Genomic DNA, 10,630 nt, shown 5'->3' on the forward strand with positions numbered 1-10,630 from the left:
CAGCAAATAATAAATCTGATATAAATCGAATAACTGGAAACTGGTGGCATCATCCTGGGACAACAAGGGGTCAACTGTACAGCACCGGGGACCATCTTCGCTACCCTACGCTAAGTACCTGCCATAAAGTTTGAACGTAGTAACATATATAATATTACAATTATACGGTATACATATAATTCAGAATACCGTCTTGCAGTGGTATTCACTCACTCTATTACTAATTCCTAGATCCACATTTCCATATTACACCTTATATTGTCCGTATATTATCACTGAGGGACGTGTCCTGGGGTAGGCCTCGTGGCTTCTGTAAACACAGCATGATGCCGTCTCTTGCCACTATTCTATATTTCTAATATTCTATGCACGATTCCCCTACACTTCCAACTTATATGTGTATTGTGTTACCTGTTCCCCTTCACTGTTCACTATATTTCATATAACGACTAAACGCATGTACACAAATATATCAAAACGCATGTTCTAAATATATAAAAAAAAGTTTCAAAAACTGTTGGCATTCTTTCTAAGATCAGATATTATGTTCCTCGCCCTGTCCTAGTAACGCTCTATTACTCCCTCATCTATCCATATCTCAACTATGGTATTTGTGCTTGGGGTTCTACTACCCAAAGTCATTTACGTCCTCTAATTACTCAATACAAAGCTGCTATTAGGACAATATCCAACTCTGACCCCAGACATCACTCGGTACCCCTACTCAAATCTCTGAATATGTTAGATATTAAGTCACTGCACATTCTCTCATGTGTGTTGTACATATATAAAACGCTGAACTGTAATGCAAATCCTGACCTCAAAAGCTTCATTGAAGGTTGTAACAGAACCCATGTTCTGTTACAACACCAGAAACCACATATATACAACACCACACCAGAAACAAATATAGTTTTGATATTCCAAGAGTACGACTTAATCAAACTAGAAATGCTCTACAAATCAAGGGACCCAGAATGTGGAATGACCTTCCCAATCATGTTAAAGACTGTACCTCTCTCAACCAGTTTAAGATAAAAACTAAGCACTGCCTAATGAATTCCCTGTAACCTACCTTACCCCTATATTGTCAACCCATGTCTGTTTTTTTTAAAACAACGCTGTTTGTCGACCTTATTTGTGCTGCTTTTTCTGCCATGTTCCCCCTTTTTTATTTTTATTTTTAATTGTTCTCAACACATTTTATACTTTAATCTCAATTAGTATTAAGTTTTAGTCTTTAATGTTTTTCCTGCCCGAAACGCTTCGCGTAATAGTGACTTTGACATTGTATGTACTAGCTCTATCTATACATCTCAATTTTTGTAAAACCTCTTGTATGTATGTACCTTACCTGAATAAACATTTACCAAGGGAGAATATAGTGAACAGTTTTATCAGGGTTAAGAGACACATTCAGTTTCAGAAGATTATAGGCACAACAACTGAGCCACACACTGTAAGGAGCTTTTTGCGGCGGATTGAGGGAAGTCAGAATTGATAAGAATGGATCTCAATTTAATTTAAATAAATCTGGAGGGACCATTATTTTTCAAAGTTTTGGCGCAACACATAGTACTAAGTAGAACTATTCTTTCGTAAATTGAAGGTAAGTTTAGTTCCTTTCTCATGTTAACCATTTTGACAGTTCTAGGACAACCCAGGATGATGCGCAAGACATCGTTCTGTACTACATCTAGGCCTTGTAATTGTTTAGGAGAAAAGTTAAGAAGATGCAAGCATAATAATCAGCAACATATCGTATAAAGGCAATATAAAAACTAAGAGCATATTTTATGTTAACGCCAAATCCTTTGCCAACAAGAGTTTTGAGAGGTTTAAGATGCTCAACAAGTTTTTTGCGCATGTTGCTGATAAGATATATATCATTAACCTCGACTCCAAGATATTTATAAGAATCACAAGTCTCCACGGGCATTCCATTAATAGTATAGTTAACATGAAGAGAATGGGGAATAAGAACCCTTGTTTTATCAACAGAGATTATGAGGCCACATTCTACTACTTTCTTGGAGAATGCATCAAGTAACACTTGTAGCCTTGGTTTACTGTGTGCCATAATACAAATATCATCAGCATAACATATAACAGTTTCAGTAGGTTGTGCAGGTATGTCATGGATAAGTTTGTGCATAAGTATATTGAGGAGCATTGAGCTTAGGACACCACCTTGAGGTGTGCCTAGTTCGAATGCATCTGTTCTTGTACTTTTAACTCCTTTAAATAGGACACTAGCACGCCTGTTGGATAGGTAGCTCTTTATCCAACTCAGAAGATTACCTTTGATTCCATATTCAGGAAGTTGCTCTAATAGTATTTCGCCATTCGCTACATCGAAAGCTGACTTTAGGTCAATAAAGGCTGCCTGTGTCCCATCCTGGGAGTTTACAAAATATTCAGCAAAGCATGTTTGTGTGCTACACTTGGGCATGAACCCATATAGGTTTGGGGCCAGTTTTTCTTTGACCTGAAACATGACACGATTGAGAACAATTCTCTCCAAGACTTTACACATGCAAGGTGTAAGGGAAATAGGTCTGAATTTTTTAGAGTTAGGTTTAGGAATTGGTATTATGAGACTGTCCATTTCTCAGGCAAGATACCTTGTAAGAAACTCATTTGATAAGAGGTCAAGCAGAGAGTGGCTAGAGACATCATTCAATAAGTTCAAGGTATTATAAGTTATACCATCCTCACCAGGGGCAGTTTGTTTAGATTTTCCTAATGCTGATGTTAATTCAAAGGGGGTTATAGCAAACTGATCTGTTAAATCTGGTGAGGAGCGTGCTATTTCAATATTAAAGTTTCTGTTAATGTTGGTATGATTTAAATGCTGCTGTATATCTGGGGTAAGGAAGAAATTTGTGAGACACTAGACCATTGAGCTAGGAGCATGTCAGCATATTCTGCAGGAGTATGATGAAGCTGAACTGGGGCTGAAGGTTTGGTAATGTTTATAATTTTGTTCCACATTTCCGATAATGTTGTAGTTCTATTGATACCTTGTAGGAATTTTTCCCAATATGTGTCCTTAACTTGACCCTTAAGCTCCCGAAAATCTCTGTTAGCATTGAGGAATGCAAATAAATTGTCAGGTGTTTTGTCTCGTTTATAACAGTGAGCAGCTGAAGCACTTTAGCTCTGCAATAATAATAGGATCCTCTGTCCATGAGGAAGAACGAGTGTTCTTTTTTTTCCTTGATTTAACCCAGGTATCATAATAACTGGTAATGATACTGACACGATCATTGTAAAAGTGGTCCACTGATACAGGTGTATACCCAGTGTACCACTTATGTACATAAACCTAAAAGTACTGTTTAAGATTGTCTGGAATGTTAATTTTAAATCTAGGATGAGGATTGGACCTAATATCCGCCACATTGTATTCACAATATATTACAAAATGATCACTTACTAGTTCTGGGATGAGCTTAACGTTGACGTTGTTATCTGCTAGGCTGTAGCCAATCACATAATCCAGCCTACCCCCCAATAAATGGGTCTGTTTATCAGTATCATACACAGTAATATTATGATCAGTAAGGTATTTCAAGAAGACCCTTCCATTATTGTTACACTGAACATCACCAAAAGCAGTGTGACAAGCATTAAAGTCACCCATACATAACATAGCTGTGTTACCTGTAGGTTTTGGTAACAGGTCTGCATTAGTACACTACATCGTTCAAATATGTTATACAGTAGGAAATGGCTATTTGCAGTTTGTAATTAAAATTTTTGATAATGTATACTATCACTCCTGTGATTTTTAATTAGTTTACAGATTAATTCACTCTTAATATATGTGAGTAAACCAGTTCCAATACTGTTGTTGTATGCTATATACCCAGGTATCCTGGGTGGGACCTTCTTGATAGTTGTGGACGTATATGGTTCCTGTAAACACATCACATCCACGTCTCTCATTTTAGCATACAAGATTACGTCATTTTTCCGAAGATTAACACTTCGAATGTTCCAAGAAAGAAACTTAATTGTTTTTGTTTGATGAGCCATGGTTAAGTATCAAGGGAATTAAGGTAACATTTAAGTTCGTTAAACACTTGGACAACATAACCAACTTTGTCCCGTGTAGCCTGAGTAATATCACTTTTGCGTAGGATGCGTTTAACCAGAGTAGCAGTTGGTGTTCTCTTAAACTCTTCATCTGTAACCAACTGCAGGGTTTCTTCATTATCTAGTGGGGGTGCCAGTGAGGGATCAATGACTACTCTAACACCATTCCCCACGGAGATTTGACACTCACGTTCCGTAGAGATAGGTGGAGTAGCCTCAACAGCTGCAACATTATCACTCGTGCTAGGAGAATTCACTTGATCACTATCGCTAGCATGGTTCACACCACTATCACCGGGCAGATTCGTCTCTAATGTTTTTATTTTAAGTTCCAATTCAGTAATTTTCTTTTTTAACCAGTCAATTTCTTCTGTATCTTTGCTTGTTTGCTATAGTCCGACGATGATTGGAAACTGCTTACTAGAGGTGACATCAAGAGCTTCCTGCTGGGTGCCTCCTGCAGCTGGACCAGACGCCACTGGCTTTCTACTCCTGTTAGAGAGGGTGGGGCGTCGAGGGCAGCCACGATGCCAAACATCTACGCCTTCACGTAAACACCTGCCTTCACACTGCCTTGTATTGTGTTGTTGAGCACAGAGCCCACACACAGGGTCACGTCGACAATACGTAGAGATATGCTGAGTACCGTGGCACTTTTAACAAACAACAGGGGGAGATTCCCAAGATCTGATGGGATGAAATGTCCAAAGAAGGTGTAATGTTCAGGGGGAGGGTCACTGCCATTCCAAACAATGATGATCCTGTTAAGAGGTTGACCATCCCTATGTTTCCGTCTTGCCTTGTAGACTCCTTCAAGGTTATAAACTCTCTCAAGAGGATACTCTTTGGGAAAACTGGTAACAAGATATTCCTTAAATTTTTTAGGGTGATTGATGATGTCTTCTCTGGTGAAAACAATATTACCTTCAACCAGTTGAGTGATGACATCTTCTTGCGTACATGACACAAAGATGTAAGGGGAAGTTGGTCTAGGTCGGACTATATCGAGGAATGTTTTGTAGAAGTTATTAGAAAGTTGTTCGAACCATGTCAGTTTATCGTTGGTGTCGATATCGTTGGCAATTCCAGGTGGGAATGCCAGGCACACATAGTCAGCGCGGGGAGCAATAGGAGGCTTGGGTGGGCGTGCCCCTCACTGTGTAGGCCCACCACCGCCCACCTCCACTTTCTTCACACAGGTTCCGGTGTTCCTGTCATCATTGCCAATGATCTCGCCATCAGCAGAGTCTGCACGTTTAGAATTTCTTCTCGCATTCCGTGATTGTTGCATGTGCCACTCATTGTCATTATCCAAATAAGCATCGAGTTCCATGTCATCGGGTGACTGCAATTTACCCACTTCGAGCATCAACATATTCCTCACCGATGGTCTCAGGTTCCATTGCTTGGAGATCACTTGGATTAACAGGCACAACAGAAGGTAGGTTGGTACTGAGCCTGGTTGCCATGACAACGGGCCAGGAGGCTCAGCACAGGGTAGCTGCCCGGGGCTCCACCACTCGCCCAGGCTTATATACTGTTACCCATCTCATGTAAACACACCACCAGTCGCGCATACAAACCACGACGCTGGGAAGGAGGGCCCAAGGACTATTTTCACACGAGGGGAGCGTGGGACCAGGTACACCACAAGGCGACCCAGTGCCGTCCCACTGTTCCTCTCGGTAGACGTCAGATACCGCCACACAAATAATGACTGCATTAATTTCTATACAGTCCAGCTATCCACAACCTACAACAGTTGGTAGTCAGGGTGTCGCACACTTAGTACCGCTGCAGCTGACCAATTAGGCACGCTAAAGGCAAGATCTTAGGACTAGGCCTGTGTTAAACTGGACGAGAGGGGCACATCCTGACTGGCCAGTCCTGTGGCTCCGGGAGAACTCCCTCAACTTGAAGAGTAATCCATGCCCACCTTATGTATTCTCTCGTGATCTTGTATGTTGTGATAATATCCCTCTCTGTTCCTTGTATTCTATCGTGTTGTGAGGTTTAGTTCCTATCTTCTTAGCTTAATCCTCTTACCTTTGGCACCAATCTAATTGCGAATCTTTGTTCGTTTAATTTTGGCTTTAAGTTTTGCAATGTGCAGATCCCATGCGGGTGCTGCATATTCCAGTATTGGTCTAACATATGTAGTGTAGATTGCCTTGAAGAAGTCTTGATTTAGGTTTCGAAAACTATGTTTTTATAGTTATGAGTATCCCATATCCTGTTTGTGTGCCTCTCGGTGTTAATATGGAAGCTGTATCCTCTCCCAAATCTTTCTTTCCGTTTGCCATAGTTGTCTTTCTATGGTGTAGATGCATTCGTCTCCTTTTCACATCTTCATTACTTTACACTTGTTGGGATTGGATTTCAGCAACAATTCCTGGAAATTGTCAAGGTCCTCCTGTAACTTCCTGCAGTCCTCCTCTGTTTTTACATTCCTCATCAGCTTAGCACAATATGCAAATATTGACATATACGCGGTCACTCCCTTGGGTAGGTCTTCCACAAGTTAGGAACAGCAGCAATCCCAGGACCTTGCCTTGTGGGACTGTTACGGACCCGAGCCCAGCGTCCGAGCACGGAGCTGTGACGACCACGCCATCTGTGGGTCAGATCCCAAAATCCCCTCCAAATGGACAGCGCCATCTAGTGAGGACAGGATATACCGGCCACAGGGGCTGGTTTCCTGTCCTAATCAGCTCGTGACATAGCCGCTGCTGACCTCTGGTGAGGTGACGCTTAGACAGCAACGCCATCTATGGAGTGGATAGGTGGGCGTTTGTGTCTAAGCCGGTAAGTGAGGTGCCCCAGAGTGTAACTAGTACTGATGACGTGTCTGATTACAGAGTCGACCTGGGACTGCTGTAGTGGACGTTGGATCAGTCTACCCAAGGCAGCCGTAGAATCTCCACGCATTTGCTGCAGAAGCTGTGAGTCACCCCCCGGATGAACACTGTTGTGTTAGCCTGCCTGTGAGGTGGCAGAACCAGGGATTGTCGTACCCGGGGCTGACTGGCGGAGAAGACTAGCCACTGGGGTGTTGTGGTGAGGAGAGTGATCTGTGGAATCACACGAGGCTCCTGCCTAGGGCTCGCAACCCTAGTATCGGTCGTGGAGTGGCCTACGCAGCATAGCTGATTGGAACCTGCCAGCTACAGGCTGGATTTGTGGTTGAAGGCCTCCACGACGGTGCACCCAGTGGGACTGTTTTGGCTGGCCTGTGGTCGGGGTAGACTCGTCTAGAGAATCTAAGGATTCATCGTGAGGCCACGAGAAGAGGACCAAGGGCTAAGCATCATTGAGCACCGTGGAGCATCCCGTGTCTTCGAAGAAGAAGAAGAAGTTATTGTAAATAAGAAGTGTAGTAATAATAATCACGTGTGACTGTTTATATACTTATTTATGGTGGTGGAATAATTATATATTTAAGTTTAGTGCAGTTTTATCCCTTCCCCTTTAATTTAATTGCGTTACGGAACACACCTCTTGAAAGCCACTACTAACTTGGGGCCAGATACCCAAACTCTATTAACATCAGAGAAAGAACCCAGTTGTGACCCAATAGGGCCGTAACAGGGACCCCACTTCTTACATCCTTCCAGCTTGAAACCACCTCTATGACTAACTTTTTGTTTTGCTTTCTGTCCTTCAGGTATTCCCTTGTCCAGTTCACTCTTTTCCCTGTTATTCCAGTTACTTCTACGTCTCACGGGAAACAGTGTTAAATCTTTTTTGACACAATTAAAATACAGTTTACTCAGCTTTCTTCTTCCAGTCTTATTTTAGCTATCTTATCATAAAACTCCAAGTTTGTCAGGCACGACTTTTCCTTTCTAAAAGCATGTTGACCTTTTGTCACACAGTTGGTCCTCTCCAGATGCTCTACCATTCTCAACTTGATTACTTTCTCCAGCACTTTACATGACATATATATCCTTGTCACTGGTCTGTAATATAGTGGCTCGTTTTTATTCCATTCTGAAATACTGAAACTATGTTTACCTTTTTCCAAACTTCTGGGAGATTGTGTGTTTCAAGCATTTTATTAAAAGTTTTAGATAATGGATGATAAAGTACTTTTGCAGCCTCCTTCAGCACCCATGGTGAGATTAGGTCTGGCCCCATTGATTTTGTCACATCTGGTTCTTCTCGGTGTTCTTCTACAGTGACGACAATGTCATCCATTATTTCTTCTGGCTTTTCATCTTCAAACCTTGGTCTCCATGCTGGTTCTATTTTAAAAGACCTTCTAAATTTTTTTGTTGGGTTCTTTACAACTCTTGTCATTTTATGGGGGAGTTCCCCCTTGTCTCCTCAATCTGCATAAATTGTCTTGCACTGTTGGTTTTCTCCTTACATGGCTGTAAAACAGCTTTGGTTGGTCCTGAGCTTTTGCAGCAATATCATTTTTCAAATTGGCTTTCAGCTCCTCCCCCATTTCAGGCATATCCATTTCTGATTCTTTTTAGTGCCTCTATTGTCATTTGTTCTAGTTCTCCGCACTTTTTTTTCCAGTTTTTTGTCATATCTTTAGCTTGCGTGCATTCCTAATTGAACTTTACTTTTCTGGACCACCGCCTTCGTGAGTGGTATGAACTGCTCCATTGTATCCGCACATTTCCCAGCAATGAATTCTGTCATCTCATTTGCTGTCCTTCCTTCCATTTATATTTCCCATTTCATTTCATGCAGAGAGTCCCTCATCTTATTGCAGTCCATGGCATATGTAATCTCTCTTAATCTTCAACAGGTTTCTTTGTGTAGTCAACTCCTGCAGCTCTGCTATGTATTCAAGTATGACAATGCAGTGATCGCCAGCTCCTAGAGCCATCTAATACACCAGATCTAGTGTCATGTGGTTCTTCTTACTCTTGTTGGTTCCGTAACGTGTTGCTTTAAGAAGTGTTTGTCCAGCACATCTACCAATTTTGCTCTCCATGTCTCATCACCCCCTTGCGGGTCCTTATTTATCCAGGCTATTTCTCTGTAGCTTACAGTCTAAAGGGAATAAACAAGGTGGACAAGTTGTGGAGGCCACCTCCGTCCCCAACTTTAGGACCAGTTTCGAAAAATGTTTTGAGCTTCAGAATAGTTAAGTTGTTATGCAACGGGTACAACAAGACTAGGCGGGGGGTGGGGGGGGGGCGGGGATAAAGAGCTAGACCTCACTTCCCAGAAGTCACAGATAGGTAAGCACTGAGAGGTAAGCATTAGAATTTTAGCTCTTGTGTTCCCTTGCCACAGTTGCTGCTTCTTCCATTCTTAGTGGTCGTGGTCGTGGGAGGTGGGGAGACGAGGGTGTGTTGGTGGTGGTGGAGGTGGTAGTACTAGTAGGGGGTGGTGGTGGTTGGGGAGGTGGTGGTAAGGGTGATGATGGTAGTGGTAATAGCATCACTTAGTTATGGTGGCAACGTTGACGTGTATATAGCATGAGAGACCTGATCCATGTCTATACAAGCAGAGATGGTTGTCTCATGTCTTCTGCTAGGAACCAAGACAAATATTATGCCTCCCATATTAGCACCGTACGCGGACCATGTTTATTAAGTCATATTTCTCTGTAGGGAACAATCAAGATCAAATAGGGAATTACCTGATCAATGGACTAATTTTTGACACGGAGTTTTGTGGGTCTTAATGAAAAATAGAATCTTAAGTGGATCTTTCACTCGGTACAATGATCAATACCGTTTAGAAGTGGATTTGGGCCATGCCATACCTAACTAATCTCGAAGTGGGATTTCGTCAGCAGGAAGTTACGTATCAATATATAAAAACCCGCCCTCAACCAATGGTCATTCCATACAGCGGCCGACCCCAAACATACATTCTTCAGTTTTAACATGCTGTTCATTCAAAATGGGAATTTTCTCAAACATATAAAATAAAATTATATATTTAGCATGTTGTGCATATTTAGTAGGCTTGGCTAGGTGTTTAAGTGTTTTTGGCAATTATTTGTATTTGTAAGTGAGTCAAGTACTTATAGAGTTGAGATTCGAACAGAGATCGTCATCAATGCAATGTTCGAACGTCATCAGTTGTGAGTCTTGAGTAAAGCGTTTGGCGGCCACTTATAATCATTGGTGACCTTCGTTAATGAGGACTGATATTAAAGAATGTAGTTATGATTCGTCAGTAAGGAACCCTTAATACTTCACCAGGAAGAATGTTTCCTCAAGTCTTACGACACCAGAAAATATAAATTAATTAATACTATATTATTAAACATATATATAATTGTGTATAAAATGAGGGACAATTGCAATACTCTACTTCAGTGTTACTGAAAAGCTGACCGACCCACAGCTGGACACACAGCTGGACCCACAGGTACAAATGATTGCTAGGCATCAGTTGTGTAGTAGCTGTACAATACAAAAGCATTATGTACATCCATGTATAGCCACAGAGAATGGGAAGACATTGGCGCGCATTTTAAAATAACCCGCATAATAATTGCACCATAAATGGAAATTTAAAAAAAAAATCATTTTGGAGAGCATTGCTGTTCCCA

General features: G+C 41.5%; 1 protein-coding gene across 6 annotated transcripts in view; it reads right to left on the minus strand.

Moving 5' to 3' along the window:
- LOC123756005 (rho GTPase-activating protein 45) overlaps positions 1-10,630 on the minus strand; it is a 975,988-nt gene that overhangs the window by 378,246 nt on the left and 587,112 nt on the right. The gene's annotated exons all lie outside the window — the stretch shown is intronic.

The sequence above is a fragment of the Procambarus clarkii genome, chromosome 43 (assembly GCF_040958095.1).
Source record: "Procambarus clarkii isolate CNS0578487 chromosome 43, FALCON_Pclarkii_2.0, whole genome shotgun sequence".
In the NCBI taxonomy this organism is placed as follows: Eukaryota; Metazoa; Arthropoda; class Malacostraca; order Decapoda; family Cambaridae; genus Procambarus; species Procambarus clarkii.